Source organism: Garra rufa, chromosome 9, assembly GCF_049309525.1.
Source record: "Garra rufa chromosome 9, GarRuf1.0, whole genome shotgun sequence".
NCBI lineage: Eukaryota > Metazoa > Chordata > Actinopteri > Cypriniformes > Cyprinidae > Garra > Garra rufa.
In genome coordinates this window covers 32,994,522-33,013,425 of record NC_133369.1, presented here as the reverse complement: position 1 = coordinate 33,013,425, position 18,904 = coordinate 32,994,522, and positions in this window count along the sequence as shown.

Here is an 18,904-nt window from a genome sequence, read left to right as displayed (position 1 = left end):
TCCCGTTCTGACCACTGGCCAAAAAACGGTCTGCCCTCGAGCAGAGCCCCCCATCCCGAGGTGGACGCGTCCGTAGACACCACTTTTATTCCCGAGGAAGTCCCCAGGCTTACACCTAACTGGTACCAGTCGATTGCTCTCCACGGTTTCAGGGCTGTGACACATTTCTGATTGACCGTGATACGAAGCCGACCGGGCGCCCACGCTTGACGCGGGACGCGCGCTTTCAGCCAGAACTGCAGTGGGCGCATACATAGCAGACCCAGCTGAAGAACTGATGACGCTGAGGCCATGAGACCCAGCATCTTCTGAATTTTTTTTTTTTTTTTTTTTTTTGAGCGGAACGGACGCACCGCAGCGGAACGAGCCCGCTGTGCGCTGAATGTCTGCTGCGCGCTGTGGTGACAGCCGCGCTATCATTGACAGCGAGTCCAATTCTGTGCCCAGGAAGGAAGTTTTCAGACTGGGGGACAGGGAGCTCTTCGCCCAATTGACTCTGAGACCCATATTCTCGAGGTGATCGAGTAACATGGTCGTATGCTGTACAAGCATTGAGCAAGACTGCGCTAGAATCAGCCAATCGTCCAAATAGTTCAGTATGCGCACGCCTTTCAGTCTGAGAGGAACGAGCGCTGCGTCCAGGCACTTCGTAAATGTACGGGGTGCCTGGGACAAACCGAACGGCAGGACTGTGTACTGATATGCCTGGCCCACGAAGGCGAATCTCAAAAATCGCCTGTGACGTGACGCTATCTGTATTTGAAAATATGCGTCTTTCAGATCCACTGACACGAACCAGTCTCCTTGGCGAACCTGCGCGAGGATTTTTCTGGTCGTAAGCATCCTGAACCGACGCTTCACCAGCGCTTTGTTCAGCTGCCTTAGATCTGATATGGGTCTGAGACCACCGTCCTTTTTTCTGTACCAGGAACTATCTGCTGTACAGCCCTCCTTCGCTTTGAGCTTGAGAAAGGGGCTCTATGAGCCCTTTGCTCAATAGTTTCGCCACTTCGGCTCGAAGCAGGTGTGCTGCCTCTGTCTGCATTGTGGTCTCGACGCGCGCTGTATAGAGGCGCAGGCGTCGGTGAAACTGTAGCGAATAGCCTCCTTTAATAATGTCCAGCACCCATTGTGAAACCCCTGGGAGCTTTTCCCATGCATTTACATGTAACGCAAGGGGGTAGGTGCGAAGCGCGCTCCGATCTGTCAATAACGGGGTCGCTTCGGTGCGTTGTGACGCACGAGTGTCTGTGACATTCGAGGCTCGGGGTACACTGACCGCGGGGACTGCTATCTTTGTGTGTATATGTGGTTGCGTAGTAACGGGCACATTCAACACACTCAGCGCAGCCTTTAGCCGCGTAGACGGGGCGTCGTCCGGTTTCGTTTTTACAGAAACCGTAAGACCTGCCTGATGTGATATGTGTGGGCACTCTGGGGTGGGCACATTTATCACATGTGAAGCGCAGCCGATTCGGGTCGGCTTTATGTGCGCGGGGTTTGTATGACAGGATGTGCTTATGTGTAGTGATGGGCACTGGGCATGCGAGCTACACACAAAACACCTTCGGCTATGGCCGGAACACCCGAAAATACACTCCTTTGAGGATTTAATTGGGTAGCCGTGAGAACGGCTTTTGAGTGCAGACAAGCAGGCTGCAGCGCCGGCTTGATGACTGCGAATAATGCTGGAACAGCCACATTTCTTGGAGCTGAGCGAGCGAATACTTTCGGTGGGAGTCTGGCAGCCGCGGGACTCGCGCACCGGCGTTTAACACTCCAAACAGCGCACTCTTGGTTTCGTTTTTACAGAAACCGGTTGACGTGCATAATGAGGTGTCTGTGAGCACTGTGAAGCGGGCACATTTAACACTCCAAACAACGTTTGCCTGCATAGAGCGAATGCACTGTTGGTTTCGTTTTTACAGAAACCGGTTGACGTGCATAATGAGGTGTCTGTGAGCACTGTGAAGCGGGCACATTTAACACTCCAAACAACGTTCGCCTGCCAGATAATACACTTTATTGGGAGTTTATCTGTGTAGCCGTGGGAACGACTTTTGTGTGCAGGCAAACGGGCGACGGAGCCGGTTTGTTGGCTGCAGAAAACACTGGAACAGTCACATTTCCTGGGACTGGACGAGCGAATAACTTTGATGGGGGTCCGGCAACAGCGGGACTCGTACACCGTCGTTTTCCTAGTTGTGCTAGGACGATTTCGGAGGCTCAGGTTTCAACTCAATCCTGGGCCGCGGGCCGCGTATGGCGGGGCGGCGGCCAGACGAGAAAAACATCAGAAAGCGTTAGCCACGGGTGCCTCTCAGCAACGGTGAGAGGCCATGTTACGCAGCGCTGACGCGGCTAGGCGGCGGCGAAAACGCGGCGGAGCAGGTTTGACGTCTGACGGCAAGTTTTAGAGGGGAGGGCCGACTTAGCACGTCGTCCAGCGGAGGGCAGACATAAGTGGGCTGTTATCGCCTCTTCTGAGCAGCATGCGCGTTCCCGCTCTGGCGGGAAACGGAAATCCTCTTCCTCCTTCATGGCCCCCCTCGTCAGCGGTGTCGATGGAAGCGGTGGCATACAGCGGCCGCTTTATGTCCGGAACAGAGGCTGACGAAGTCGATGAAGCAGGCGGGCGAACCGGCGAGCTTTGTCGGCTGGGGGAAGGGTCCGGGGCCCGCTGGGCACGGCGCTTTTTACGGCGCGACACCGCGCGGGCGGGGGAGCAGTCTCAGTGAAGAAGGCAAGGCAAGTCCTCAGAGTCGCCATTGGCATCTGCACGAGCCGTATGAAGGCATCTTTAAAAAGACGCTTTGCTCTCTTAGAGAAACAGTGTGTATCGCAGCGGCGACACACACTGTAGATTATAAAGGATATAGGCGCCGGAAAGCGCAGCAGGAAGGCACGGAAGGCGGCGTGGCCAGCAGCTCCAATGGCTCGTCCCGCTGAGATGCTTGCAGTCGACGGCGGCTTCTTCTCCGGCTCCAGCGATGCGTGTGCTTCGCTTGAAGGATGAAAAAATCAGTGTGTAGCTACCTTCGAGCGATATTTATAGGCTTGAATCACGCCACTTTGGGCGGGAGATGACGTATTAGGCGCGAAATGCCCTCATTGGAGCTGGCACCGCGCCAAGCCTCACTCGATAGGTGCTGCAGTTGCAGCAGAGCAGCCAATAGGCACGCGAGCCGCCTCACCTATGTCTGCACACTGCGGCAACGCGTTTTACATGAATACAAAATTAAGGATAATTTTTTGGCTTCAATATCTCTCGCGGAAAGGATTTTCCCCAAGCGTAAGATACTTACGCAGTATGAGAGACCTCTCGTAAGAGAACTTTTTGCAGTCTGTAGTATTCCAAATGTTTTTTTCCAGTTCGACAGATTAGTACAGCCCAAAACATGACAACAACTGATAATTTTAGCAGCAATAATCTGAAAAATGTGTTTTGTTCAGTTCAGTGGCATCGTTTACATTCAGTGACATGTCAAAAAAACACAATTGACTTTTCAAATTTTATCGTAGCAAAATGCAGTTTTTTGCCATTAAATTAAATGTTGCTGATACTTGTACCACTTTACTTGCAGTATTTTTTTTATCTTTTTGTAATTATTCCAATATTTTTTGAATATCTGTTCCATACTTAGCAAAGGAATACTAGTTTCTAATGAATATATTGAACAGTTAAACGAGTCACTAGTGTATTACTTACTAGTAATTTAAAAATAAGTACTAGCAACATAAAATACTAAAAACATTAAAACAATAAAATAAAAATACATAAAAATTTAAAAACTAGTTCATTTTAAGGGTAACACTTTACAATGTGTTGTTTGCTAACATTAGTTAATTTATTTAGTATTAACTAACATGAACGAACAATGAACAATACATTTATTACACTATTTATTAAGCTTTGTTAATGTTAGTTAATAAAAAATAGTCGTTCATTGTTTGTTAATGTTAGTTCACAGTGCTTCACAGTAACTAATGTTAACAAACACAACTTGTGATTTTGATAACTCATTAGTAAATGCTGAAATTAACATAAACTAAGATTAATAAATGCTGTAGACAGTTTAGTCTTAGTTCATGCAAGCTGTAGTAGTTAACTAATGTTACCTAATAAACCTTATTGTAAAGTGTTACAATTTTAAGAAATAATGTTAAACAGCTTGTGGTTTATATGGAGATAAAAATATATAATATGACCTGTTATAAGCTTTGTGTGACTGCATAATAATAATACTATGTATTATTATTTTTATTATTATGATTAACAGACATTTCTCAAAATGTTGTATTCTACAGCAGGGGTTTTCAAACCTGTCCTGGAGCCTCCCCTGCCCTGCACATTTTGCTTGTCTCTCTCATCTAATACACCTGATTCAAATCATCAGCTCATTAGTAGAGACTGCAAGACCTGAATTGGGTGTGCCTAATAAGGGAGACATACAAAATGTGCAGGGCAGGGGAGGCTCCAGGACAGGTTTGAAAACCCCTGTTCTACAGTGTCTTAATAAATAAAAGATTTCATTTACATACTGATCTGTGTGTAGTTTTATGAAAAGCCCTTTCAGTAAATTCAGTATTAACAATTAAACCTACACGTGTCAGTATTTTGTCTCTGTTTTGTTCTGTTTTCCCAATGTTTTTCCCCTTCTGTTTCTAGTCCATATGGTTTAGTCCTTGTCTCCCCCTTTTGGTTTGTGTTTAGTTGGTTCAGTCTTGCCCATAATTTGTATTTCCCCCTCGTCATCTCGTTATCTTGTTTGTAACCACGCCTTGTTTTCTGTGTATTTAAGTCTGTGTCTGATCACTCCCAGCTGTCCACCGTTGATGTTACATGTTCTCGTTTAATGCTCCTGGTTTTGTTTTGTTTGTAATTATATTCAGTGTTTTGTTTAATAAACTTTATAATATTCATTTACTCTGGTTCTCCTCCTCCATATCCACTCCTCAACCCACCAGACTGTGACAGAACGACGGACCTAAAACTGAAGATGAATCGGGCTGAGGCAGACCTGGTGAGACTGCGGCAGGGCGGTCAGAGTTTGGAACGGTATGTGGCGGATTTTGTCGAGCTCTCACATCAGGTGGGCTGGCCCGATGCCTCTCTCGGTGCCGTGTTTCTGATGGGACTGAATGATGAGACGATTCGTTGCGATTCTCCTGCCTGTAATTTCTCCTTGATCGAACTGATCAATCTCATTCTTGATTTAAATTGCTCTGATTTTGAACTTGAAGAAGTAAAGAGTGTCAGGTCTCATCGTTCGGTCCCCTCTGAAACACGTCACGTCGGGTCAGCCTGTTCTAAGCCGAGAATCCCCACATACCGTGCCAACGGATCGGACCGCCAGCCCAGTCTCCAATCTCCAGTCATCCTCCAAAGCTCCGCTGCTGTCCTCAGCCCGATGCGGCCGGCCTCCTCCCCGCGCTCTAGTCGTCCGGCCGCCGCCCAGCGCTCAGGCCCAGTACCTCAGGCTTCCTCTCCGCGATCAAGCCTGTCAGCCGCTGAGCCGGCGTCAGCTCACAAGATGGCCGCCACGCCAGTGCACAAGATGGCCGCAATGCCCGAGTCTGCATGCAAGATGGCCGCTATGCCCGAGTCTGCAAGTAAGATGGCTACAACGCCAGAGTCTGTTCACAAGATGGCCACCATGTTACTAGCTGCCCTCAAGATGGCTGCCACGCCAGAGTCTGCAAGCAAGATGGCTGCCACGCCGGAGTCTGCAAGCAAGATGGCCGCCAAACCTGAATCCCTGGCCAAGATGGCCGTTGATCCTGAGTCCCGGCCAAGACGGCCGCCAAGCCTGAGTTCCCGGTCAAGATAGCAGCTGTTCCTGAGTTCCCGGCCAAGATGGCCGCCAGGCCTGAATCCCTGGCCAAGATGGCCGTTGATCCTGAGTCCTCGGCCAAGATGGCCGCCAAGCCTGAGTCCCCGGCCAAGATGGCCACCAAGCCTGAGTCTGCACCCAAGATGGCTACCGCCAAGTCAGAGTCTCCGCTGGTTCCGCCCAGCCTCCCAGAGTCTCCGCTGGTTCTGCCCAGCCTCCCAGAGTCTCCGCTGGTTCCGCCCAGCCCTCCAGTGACCGGGCCGCCAGAGCGCCCTCCAGTGACCACTCGCCCAGAGCTTGCTCCTTCAGTGTCTCCGCTGGAGATGCCCAGCCCTCCTGAATCTCCGCTGGGGTCGTCCAGCCGTCCAGAGCCCGCTCCTCAAGAGCGCCGTCAGAGCCCGCTCCTCAAGAGCCAGCGCGCCCTCCAGAGCCGTGAGCTCTCTCCTGCGAGCCCTCCAGATCCGGAGCTCTCTCCTGCGTGCCCTCCAGAGCCGGAGCTCTCTCCTGTGCGCCCTTCCGTGCTCTCCTGGGTGGACTATGCCCTAGGTTCCCCCAAGAAAATTTTGGGGGGGGGGCTACTCCCCTGATCAGCCATGGTCACCTGGACTGTTTACCCGGCCATGGCTTCCTGAGCCCCCAGATCCGCCATGGCCTCCTGAACTGTTTACCCGGCCATGGCCACCTGGACTGTTTACCCGGCCATGGCCACCTGGACTGTTTACCCGGCCATGGCCACCTGGACTGTTTACCCGGCCATGGCCACCTGGACTGTTTACTCTGCCATGGCTTCCTGAGCCCCCAGATCCGCCATGGCCTCCTGAACTGTTTACCCGGCCATGGCCCCCCAGACTGTTTACCCGGCCATGGCCACCCGGACTGTTTACCCGGCCATGGCCACCCGGACTGTTTACCCGGCCATGGCCACCTGGACTGTTTACCCGGCCATGGCCACCTGGACTGTTTACTCTGCCATGGCTTCCTGAGCCCCCAGATCCGCCATGGCCTCCTGAACTGTTTACCCGGCCATGGCCCCCCGGACTGTTTACCCGGCCATGGCTTCCTGATCCCCCAGACCCGCCATGGCCTATTGGACTGTATGCCCTGGAGACTGCCCCTGTATCCTGTGTTCCCTGTCTAGCGGTCTCCAGGGCGCCCACCCTCCCTCCCCAATGGATGTTAGACGGCGCGAGACGCGCCTTTTGGGGAGGGGGGTGTAATGTCAGTATTTTGTCTCTGTTCTGTTCTCCCAATGTTTTTCCCCTTCTGTTTCTAGTCCATATGGTTTAGTCCTTGTCTCCCCCTTTTGGTTTGTGTTTAGTTGGTTCAGTCTTGCCCATATTTGTATTTCCCCCTCGTCATCTCGTTATCTTGTTTGTAACCACACCTTGTTTTCTGTGTATTTAAGTCTGTGTCTGATCACTCCCAGCTGTCCGTCGTTGATGTTACATGTTCTCATTTAATGCTCCTGGTTTTGTTTTGTTTGTAATTATATTCAGTGTTTTGTTTAAACTTTATAATATTCATTTACTCTGGTTCTCCTCCTCCATATCCACTCCTCAACCCACCAGACTGTTACAACACGTTTTTTATTGCTCAAATATGAAGTCTTTTTTAAAGACATTCCACGTCAATGAATTGTCAAATGCTTTGCATAGTGATGCCATCGATACCACGGATATAGGTAATTTTTAACTAAATATCTAATTGCATGATAGCAGTTGTGTTTAATGTTTTCCCTGGTAGACAATGCAGTCAGTTTGTTTAGTTACGAATCATACTTGAAGGCAGGTATTTTAACACTCAATTACTAACAGACAGCTCAAGCCACAGGTATGGTCATTGGCTTTTCCAATAAAAACATGTCTTATACATTTGAATGGTCTGCACTTGTTCTCTTCTGTAGTCTGTTCATTTCACAACATGGTTAACTTGCAACAGTGCAGAAGTACTTGAGCCTTGCTGATCAGGGTATGATGTATCAGTTATTGCTCATCTTTATCTCTCTGTTCAGTCGATAGGTCCTGGCTCTCAACTTTATGAGGAAATTTATGATGAGTTTTGAGTGGGAAAACATCCTGACAGTTTACAAAACTATTAACACCCGCTGAGCCCAGCTGCACTGTGCAGGCCTCTTCCTCTCTTCAAAAGACCCACATTTAATTAATTTTCTTTAATTCTTTACATTTTCTCACTTCTACAGGACTAATATTGTGTTGCAATCTTCAAATGGCAGTGTCTGTCTAAACATGTTTTGTTTTGAGTTCACAGAACACTTCAAAATTCACCACAGGTCCCACCTGATGACAGACCTGGATGTTCAGATCAGTGCTTAATTTGTAAATGAATAATTCCCAGATCCAAAACAGTAGTTAAAAGGTGCTGTGACTGACACTGACAATACAACTTTAGTTTTACCGGAACGTTCAATGATGCCATTAAACGGTGATGCCACAACTAAGCGCATAGTTTACAAGTTTCTGCATGGACTGCAGCCTATAGGGCACAAACCCTGGGTGATGGAAATGTATATTATATTAAAAATAAAACGTGTTGTCATAAAAATAAAATACAATCATAGTCTATATATGAAAGGTATAAATATAAAAAATATATCTGACTTACATATATCTGAAATAATTAACACATTTTAAAACAGATGTAAGGCGCAAACAAGTTTACAAAAAGGAAAACGAAAACCAAGATGAGAGAACGCGCAACCTGCGAGCCTGCACAAATAAAACACTTTACAGAATTATGTCTAACTCTTTCTGTATGACCAAAATTAGTGGAGTATTTTATGTTTCAGCTATTCGATCGCGCTGGCGCCTTGCGCGCGCACACACACACCACATATTCTAGCAATTCAAACTTGACATTGCAGTCTGTACATTATCAAAATAAAATAGTCAATCAAACATTTATAATGTTACTCTGGTCAATTTAAATAGTCTGTAGCCTAGTATAATCGGTCCACTCTGCTGGCGCATTTTTGCTGAAGACGATATTTTTTTTCCATCGATATAGGAACGTAAAGTACAAAGCCTAGTCTACATTATAAATAATAGTTTATCATTCAAATACATTGCGAATATGGAAACACTTGGATTTATGCCGAATTACAGAGGTATGTGAGCCCAACGCCTGGTATTTTTAGTTTAGCTTTGTTTTGGTTTCTTAGTTTTATATATTTTCTTGTTCTGAATATCTTTACATTTAAATGATTTGTTTTGGAGTCAGAGTTACTAACTTATAGCTATGTTTATAGTGTTGCTAATGTTTATACATTATAATATTTCGCTTGATTTGGTATTATTTCTGATATTACAGTCTCTTTCTAAACGTTCCGCTTCTCACTAAATATGTCTTGCTAGCAGTGCATGTTTGGAGAGAGTGGGTTAAGCGGTAAGCACCAATCAATGAAAGCGATTTTGAACTTAAAAAAGCTGATTGGTCGAAAATATGTTGAGGACCAACACACATCCTCCAAATACATCAACATTAGGGATGGGCGATACGTTATTTAGGGATGGGCGATACGATATTTTGTTTTCGATACGATACCGATACTTTTAAGGCCAGTATCATCGATATCGATACTGATACGATACTTCTAAACTTAACTTTTAAATTATTAAATTTATTAAATTAATAAGAGTAAAATATGTAACTAGATAAAAAATTTAGTCGAGACAAACTTTAAGTTGGCTTGAGAAAGCCGGAAGTTTAACGTTTTAAGAAGTTTAAAAAGTTTAAGAAATTAAAGTATAAAAAGTTTTACAAGTTTAAAAGCAAGTTGCTAGTATGTTTTTAGTTGTTTAAGCATGATTACCATGTCACTAGCATGTTGTTAGCATGACTAGCATGACATTAACAAGATGCTAGCATGGATAGCATGTTGTTAACATGACTAGCATGTTACTAGCATGATGTTAGCATGACTAGCATGTCGTTAGCATGACTAGCATGTTGTTAGCATGTCGTTAGCATGACTAGTATGTCACTAGCATGATTTTAGCCTGTGGCTAGCATGCCACTAGCATTATTTTAGCATGACTAGCAAGTCGCTAGCATGATTTTAACATGACTAGCAAGTCGTTAACATGATTTTAGCATGACTAGCAAGACGCTAGCATGATTTTAACATGACTAGCAAGTCACTAGCATGATTTTAGCATGGCTAGCAAGTCACTAGCATGATTTTAGCATGACTAGCAAGTCGCTAGCATGATTTTAGGATGACTAGCAAATCATTAGCATGATTTTAACATGACTAGCAAGTCACTAGCATGATTTTAACATGACTAGCAAGTCACTAGCATGATTTTAGCATTACTAGCAAGTCGCTAGCATGATTTTAGCATGATTAGCAAATTGCTAGCATGATTTTAGCATGACTAGCAAGTCACTAGCATGATTTTAGCATGACTAGCAAGTCGCTAGCATGATTTTAGGATGACTAGCAAATCATTAGCACGATTTTAGCATGATTAGCAAGTCGCTAGCATGATTTTAGCATCACTAGCAAGACGTTAGCAAGATTTTAGCATGTTACTAACATGATGTTAGCATTACTAGCATGTCGTTAGCATGACTAGCATGTTGTTAGCATGCCGTTAGCATGACTAGCATGTCACTAGCATGATTTTAGCATGTTGCTAGCATGCCACTAGCATTATTTTAGCATGACTAGCAAGTCGCTAGCATGATTTTAACATGACTAGCAAGTCGCTAACATGATTTTAGCAAGTCGCTAACATGATTTTAGCATGACTAGCAAGTCGCTAGCATGATTTTAACATGACTAGCAAGTCGTTAACATGATTTTAGCATGACTAGCAAGACGCTAGCATGATTTTAACATGACTAGCAAGTCACTAGCATGATTTTAGCATGGCTAGCAAGTCACTAGCATGATTTTAGCATGACTAGCAAGTCGCTAGCATGATTTTAGGATGACTAGCAAATCATTAGCATGATTTTAACATGACTAGCAAGTCACTAGCATGATTTTAACATGACTAGCAAGTCACTAGCATGATTTTAGCATTACTAGCAAGTCGCTAGCATGATTTTAGCATGATTAGCAAATTGCTAGCATGATTTTAGCATGACTAGCAAGTCACTAGCATGATTTTAGCATGACTAGCAAGTCGCTAGCATGATTTTAGGATGACTAGCAAATCATTAGCACGATTTTAGCATGATTAGCAAGTCGCTAGCATGATTTTAGCATCACTAGCAAGACGTTAGCAAGATTTTAGCATGTTACTAACATGATGTTAGCATTACTAGCATGTCGTTAGCATGACTAGCATGTTGTTAGCATGCCGTTAGCATGACTAGCATGTCACTAGCATGATTTTAGCATGTTGCTAGCATGCCACTAGCATTATTTTAGCATGACTAGCAAGTCGCTAGCATGATTTTAACATGACTAGCAAGTCGCTAACATGATTTTAGCAAGTCGCTAACATGATTTTAGCATGACTAGCAAGTCGCTAGCATGATTTTAACATGACTAGCAAGTCACTAGCATGATTTTAACATGACTAGCAAGTCGCTAGCATGATTTTAGCATTACTAGCAAGTCGCTAGCATGATTTTAGCATGATTTTAGCATGATTAGCAAGTCACTAGCATGATTTTAGCATGACTAGCAAGTCGCTAGCATGATTTTAACATGACTAGCAAGTCACTAGCATGATTTTAGCATGACTAGCAAGTCGCTAGCATGATTTTAGGATGACTAGCAAATCATTAGCATGATTTTAGCATGACTAACAAGTCGCTAGCAAGATTTTAGCAAGTCGCTAGTATGATTTTAGTATGACTAGCAAGTCGCTAACATGATTTTAGCATTATTAGCAAGTCGCTAGCATGATTTTAGCATGACTAACATATCGCTAACATGATTTTAGCATGACTAGCAAGTCGCTAGCAAGATTTTAGCAAGTCGCTAGCATGATTTTAGCATGACTAACATGTCGCTAACATGATTTTAGCATGACTAGCAAGTCGCTAGCAAGATTTTAGCATGACTAGCAAGTCAATAGCATGATTTTAACATGATTAGCAAGTCGCTAGCATGATTTTAGCATGACTAGCAAGTCGCTAGCATTATTTTAGCATGACTAGCAAGTCACTAGCATGATTTTAGCATGATTAGCATATTGTTAGCATGATTTAGATAGATAGATAGATAGATAGATAGATAGATAGATAGATAGATAGATAGATAGATAGATAGATAGATTAGTTATTAGTTAGAAAGAACATAGATAGCTTAAAGCTTAATTGAGTTTCAATGGCTTCTAGCAGTTTACATTAAACATAGTTCAAACAGACATGGACTTTTGGTCAATGAAAGTCTATGGGACTTTTTATGATTTTTAATATTAATTTTTAAGAAAACCGTAACTCAAACCAGTCTGAAAAGATATAGCACACTAAGTCAGAACAGTATGAAGATCTGACCCGAGTTTGGAGTATGTAGCTTGAACGGTCTAGGAGGAGTTAGTGTCCAAAAATTTTGCGGCCAGAAAAATAAGAAGAAGAAGAAGAAGAAGAAGAAGAAGAAGAAGAAGAAGTTTAAATAGGATTTCAGTAAACTCAGCCCAGATCTTCAGACTAGTCAGACTCGAGTTGCTATATCTTTTCTAACTAATCAGACTTACGGTTTTCCTAAAAATCCCGATTAAAACTGGGATAAAATCTCATTGACTTACATTGACGGAATGTTCAAATGAGCCAAGACTTTTCAAACTCCAACTGTCAAAATTCAAATTTAAACTCCCAGAATCCTTTGAGACTCAATCAAGCTTCCCTTCTATGAACTATGGGCAAATTCCAAATGGAAGTGCGCATCCCTACGCCCTACTCCCTCCGAAGGGCAGATCCCTTTGAAGTGAGTTCTTTTAAGGGAGTAGGGCATTTCTGTCTCTTTTAACCGTTTGGAACTCCCTTGGCGAAGGGAATGACTGACGAAATGTTACCTTGACAACGCTGCGCAAACGTGATCACTAACGGAAATCACTTCCGTGAAGTGACCATGGAATGTTCCCTTCGCTAACGGCCTTCTGGAAGGGCCCTTCGTGAAGGGATTAAGTTGCTCACTTTCGTTTGGAACGTCCCTACAAATGGCGTCCCCTTCTAGAAGTGCCCTTGAAGGGCGCAAAATAGCCGTTTGGAATTCGCCCTATATTTCTAATCCATTCAAACTCATTCAAGCTCATCTATCTTTCTATCTAAGTCATGCTAACAGTATGCTAATCATGCTCAAATCATGCTAGCAACTTGCTAGTCATGCTAAAATCATGCTAGCGACTTGCTAGTCATGCTAAAATCATGCTAGCGACTTGCTAGTCATGCTAAAATCATGCTAGTAACTTGCTAGTCATGCTCGAATCATGCTAGTGACTTGCTAGTCGTGCTAGGATCATGCTAGTAACTTGCTAGTCATGCTAGTATCATCCTAAATTCATGCTAGCGACTTGCTAGTCATGCTAAAATCATGCTAGCGACTTGCTAGTCATGCTAAAATCATGCTAGTAACTTGCTAGTCATGCTCGAATCATGCTAGTGACTTGCTAGTTGTGCTAGGATCATGCTAGTAACTTGCTAGTCATGCTAGTATCATCCTAAATTCATGCTAGCGACTTGCTAGTCATGCTAGAATCGGGCTAGTGACTTGCTAGTCATGCTAGAATCGTGCTAGTGACTTGCTAGTCATGCTAGTAATCATGCTAGTGACTTGCTAGTCATGCTAGAATCGTGCTAGTGACATGCTAGTAATGCTAAAATCATGCTAGTGACATGCTAGTCATGCTAGTAATCATGCTAGTGACTTGCTAGTCATGCTAGAATCGTGCTAGTGGCTTGCTAGTCATGCTAGAATCATGCTAGTGACATGCTAGTCATGCTAAAATCATGCTAGTGACTTGCTAGTCATGCTAGAATCGTGCTAGTGACTTGCTAGTCATGCTAAAATCATGCTAGTGACATGCTAGTCATGCTAGTAGTCATGCTAGAATCATGCTAGTGACTTGCTAGTCATGCTAGAATAATGCTAGTGACTTGCTAGTCATGCTAGAATCATGCTAGTGACTTGCTAATCATGCTAAAATCATGCTAGCGTCTTTGCTATTCATGCTAAAATCATGCTAGCGACTTGCTAATCATGCTAAAATCGTGCTAGCGACTTGCTAGTCATGCTAAAATCATGCTAGCAACATGCTAGAAACATGCTAGTAAACACCCTGGGTACCCTAGTTACCACATAGCAACCACCACAGGCACCATAGCAACCGCATAGCAACACCTTAGCAACCACCCCGAGTACCTTAGCAACCGCATAGCAACACCCTAGCAACAATCCCAGGCACCATAGCAACCGCATAGCAACACCTTAGCAACCACCCCGAGTACCTTAGCAACCGCATAGCAACACCCTAGCAACCACCCCAGGCACCATAGCAACCTCATAGCAACACCTTAGCAACCAACCCGGGTACCATAGCAACCACATAGCAACACCCTAGCAACCACCTCGGGTACCTTAGCAACCACATAGTAACACCTTAGCAACCACCATGGGTACCTTAGCAACCACATAGCAACACCTTAGCAACCACCCTGGGTACCTTAGCAACCACATAGCAACACCCTAGCAACCACCTCGGGTACCTTAGCAACCGCATAGTAACACCTTAGCAACCACCATGGGTACCTTAGCAACCGCATAGCAACACCTTAGCAACCACCCCAGGTACCCTAGCAACACCTTAGCAACCACCCTTAGCACCCTTGCAACCGCCTAGCAACACCTTAGCAACCACTCTAAGAACCTTAGCATCTAACTTGAAGCTTTTAAAATTACTTTAAACTTCAAACTATTTCAGACTGAAAACCATCAAACTTAAAACTTTTCAATCTATCTATCTATCTATCTATCTATCTATCTATCTATCTATCTATCTATCTATCTATCTATCTATCTATCTATCTTCAAGCTTAAAACTGCTGAAAACTTCAAACTATTTCAGACTGAAAACAGTCAAACTTTTAAAACTTTTACAAACTTTAAAAACTATTTTAAACTATCTGGTCAGACTTTCTCAAGCCAACTTCAAAGTTTGTCTTGACGAACTTTTTTATCTAGTTATTATGTTGGCTTGGAGAGCCAACATACTGTTATGCTATTTAAACTTATTATGTTGGCTTGGAGAGCCAACATACTGTTATGCTATTTAAACTTATTATGTTGGCTTGGAGAGCCAACATACTGTTATGCTATTTAAACTTATTATGTTGGCTTGGAGAGCCAACATACTGTTATGCTATTTAAACTTATTATTATGTTGGCTTGGAGAGCCAACATACTGTTATGCTATTTAAACTTATTATTATGTTGGCTTGGAGAGCCAACATACTGTTATGCTATTTAAACTTATTATTATTATGTTGGCTTGGAGAGCCAACATACTGTTATGCTATTTAAACTTATTATGTTGGCTTGGAGAAGCCAACATATTGTTATGCTATTTAAACTTATTATTATTATTATTATTATTATTATTATGTTGGCTTGGAGAGCCAACATATTGTTATGCTATTTAAACTTATTATTATTATTATTATTATGTTGGCTTGGAGAGCCAACATACTGTTATGCTATTTAAACTTATTATTATTATTATGTTGGCTTGGAGAGCCAACATACTGTTATGCTATTTAAACTTATTATGTTGGCTTGGAGAAGCCAACATATTGTTATGCTATTTAAACTTATTATTATGTTGGCTTGGAGAAGCCAACATATTGTTATGCTATTTAAACTTATTATGTTGGCTTGGAGAGCCAACATACTGTTATGCTATTTAAACTTATTATTATGTTGGCTTGGAGAGCCAACATACTGTTATGCTATTTAAACTTATTATTATTATTATGTTGGCTTGGAGAGCCAACATACTGTTATGCTATTTAAACTTATTATTATTATGTTGGCTTGGAGAAGCCAACATATTGTTATGCTATTTAAACTTATTATTATTATTATTATTATTATTATTATATTTTATTATTCTTATGACCTAAAGAAATTTCTGACAGCTACTCCTCCGAGGCCTTTGAAGCCACAAGGCCCAAACTTGGCAGAGACCTGGGCCCTTGTCCCGAAAGAGTTGCTATATCTATTTGGACTGATCAGATGTACAGTTGATTTATTATTAATTTTTGAATATGACAAATTTCCCAATGAATTACATGGGCTGAGAAAAAATGCGCCCTCTAACAGTAATACCTCTCGACTGAAGAGGCGGGATTCAAACCTCTTACTTACAGTCACTCTGAAAACGGTGGAAATACAAATAAATACCGCCTTAAAAATTTAAATATTACAGCGATTTAACTCTAAATACCCATTAGAACATATCAACAGCTAAATTCAGTGGTTTGTGAGTAGTTCTTGTAAAAGAAAAGTTCGCACCCTTCAGCGCTTATACAAGCCGTCGGCATGTACTCTCTCTGTATGTGCTCATAAACAACATAATTTGCACGAATTAGAACGCCTTTACAATTAATATATTTCAGCGATTTATTTGTAAATACCCATTAGAACACATCAACAAATCAGCCTTTTGTGATCTGTTTTATTTCAAAGTTAAAGCACTGTCTTCAGCAAATGTGTTATACAGACGAGCTTTCACGGGTCGGAGCTAATTTACTCGACTGAGAATTATGACTGCACGTCTTTTAAAAGCATTTAAATAAAAACACTCTAGCGATCCAACACAATAAATATAGAAGAATATTTTAAAGAACAACATTAGCTGCAAAAGAGCTATTCAGTAGGTTTCACTAACGAACATGTTACCGAGCTGTGACCTATACTTTCACTTTGACTTCGGTGGAAAATGCAAATAAATAACGCCTTTAAAATTACAATATTCCAGCCATTTAATTGTAAATACCCATTAGAACACATCAAGACCTGAATTCAGCTGTTTGAGCGAATTTATTGAAACCCCTAAGCATTTCCTTCACCGCATACAGGTTGCCTTCAACGAGTATACATGGAGACGAACGACATAATTTGCACGAATTTGACCGCCTTTAAAATTACAATATTGCAGCGATTTAATTCAGTCCACCCATTACAAAATATCAACAGCTAAATGCAGTTGTTTGTGAGCTTTTTTTTTTTTCATACAGAGAGCGATGTGTTCAGCAGTGTGTTAAGACATGAGCTCCGAGATGTCCGACTGACAATTATACATGACTGCACGTCTTTTAAAGGCATTTAAATACAAACACTCCAGCGATTGCAGACAATAAATATAGAAGAATATTTTAAAGACCTACATTGAGTGCAAATGACTTTTTTCACTGGCTTAACTAACTAACATTGAATGCACTGCTCAGTCTTCATCTGCATCAAAGACATAATTTGCACGTCTTTTAAAGGTATTTAAATACAAACACTCCAGCGATTAAACACAATAATAGTAAAGTAATATATTACACAGCTTAAATGCTTGCTTATTTCTGCTTTTAGGCTCAGCCGCACAGCAACGCTTTCAAGCACGCGCTGCATACTTGTTGTATGGCAAGCCGTTTTAACCTAAAATACACATAAATCCTCTATGGCAAGCTGTTTAGCCTAAAATATACTAAGCATTACTTATCGTAATAGCATTTTTACTAGCAACAATTCAATCAGAGAGCTCTAAGTGTTCTGGGCTGGCCCTTTTGCCCGAAGGCTGCCCGGTTTGCTTCTCCAAGCCAACATTTAAAGTTTGTCATCGAACTTTAGCTTCTAGTTATGTTGGCTTGGAGAGCCAACATACTGTTATGCTATTTAAACTTATTATTATGTTGGCTTGGAGAGCCAACATACTGTTATGCTATTTAAACTTATTAGTGGTGCTTGCCATAGGCAAAGCATCACTATTACTATTCGACATACTTATTATTATTATTATTATTATTTTTCTTCCGTACAGATTTCGGCGCGTAACTAGTCCCGCAGTTTTTGTCATAGACCCTCGAAACGGGCGTCAAATCATGCGTCCTATATAGACTCGGTGTGCTATGACTTTTATAAGCGATCGGGGGTACGATGACATCACACGGGGGGCAAAAGCGGCCCTAAAAATCGTATTGACAATGCATTGCGGCAAACTTTGACGGGACGTAGCGCAGAGGGAGAATTTCACAGAAACACGTGATTCGCCACATTTGGAGAGGCTATCAAGCTGTGCGAGAACACACCTCTCAATGGGGTATAAGTTGTACCCCAGGGGTGTTAGAGCCCTCCAAATTTGCCCCATTGACTTTCAATGGTGAGGAACGTCCCATGAAACACATGCGTTTTCCCTTCTATGGTAATTTACATAGGGATTTTGCATTGAACATAACTCTGCATCACAGTGTCATAGAGACATGGGGGCAGGCTCATTTTACTCAGACAACCAATCAGACTCTCCGGATCATCAAGAAGGTGTCAAGCCACGCCCTAGCAACCATTTAGGGCACCCTAGCAACTGATCCCATAGACTTCCATTATAAGGGCCCAGATGTATATCTCTGGATCAGAGTGTCATAGAGACATGGGGGCGGACTCCTTTGAGTTGGGGCAGCAAACGCCCAATCACCAATCAACATTGACACTCCCTAGCAACCAAACAGAGTACCCTAGCAACCCAAAGCCACAAAGGCATATCTTCAGACCTGAATGTCACAGAGACATGGGGGTTGGTTTATATCACTCAAACTGGCAACTACACTTTACAGTGTCGTCATTGGCCACTCCCTAGCAACCAAACAGAGTACCCTAGCAACCCGAAGCCACACAGGCATATCTTCAGACCTGAATGTCACAGACACATGGGGGTTGGTTTATATCACTCATACTGGCAAGTACACTTTACATTGTCGTTATTGGCCACTCCCTAGCAACCAAACAGAGTACCCTAGCAACCCAAAGCCACACATGCATATCTTTAGATCTGAATGTCACAGAGATATGGGGGTTGGTTTATATCACTCATACTGGCAACTACACTTTACAG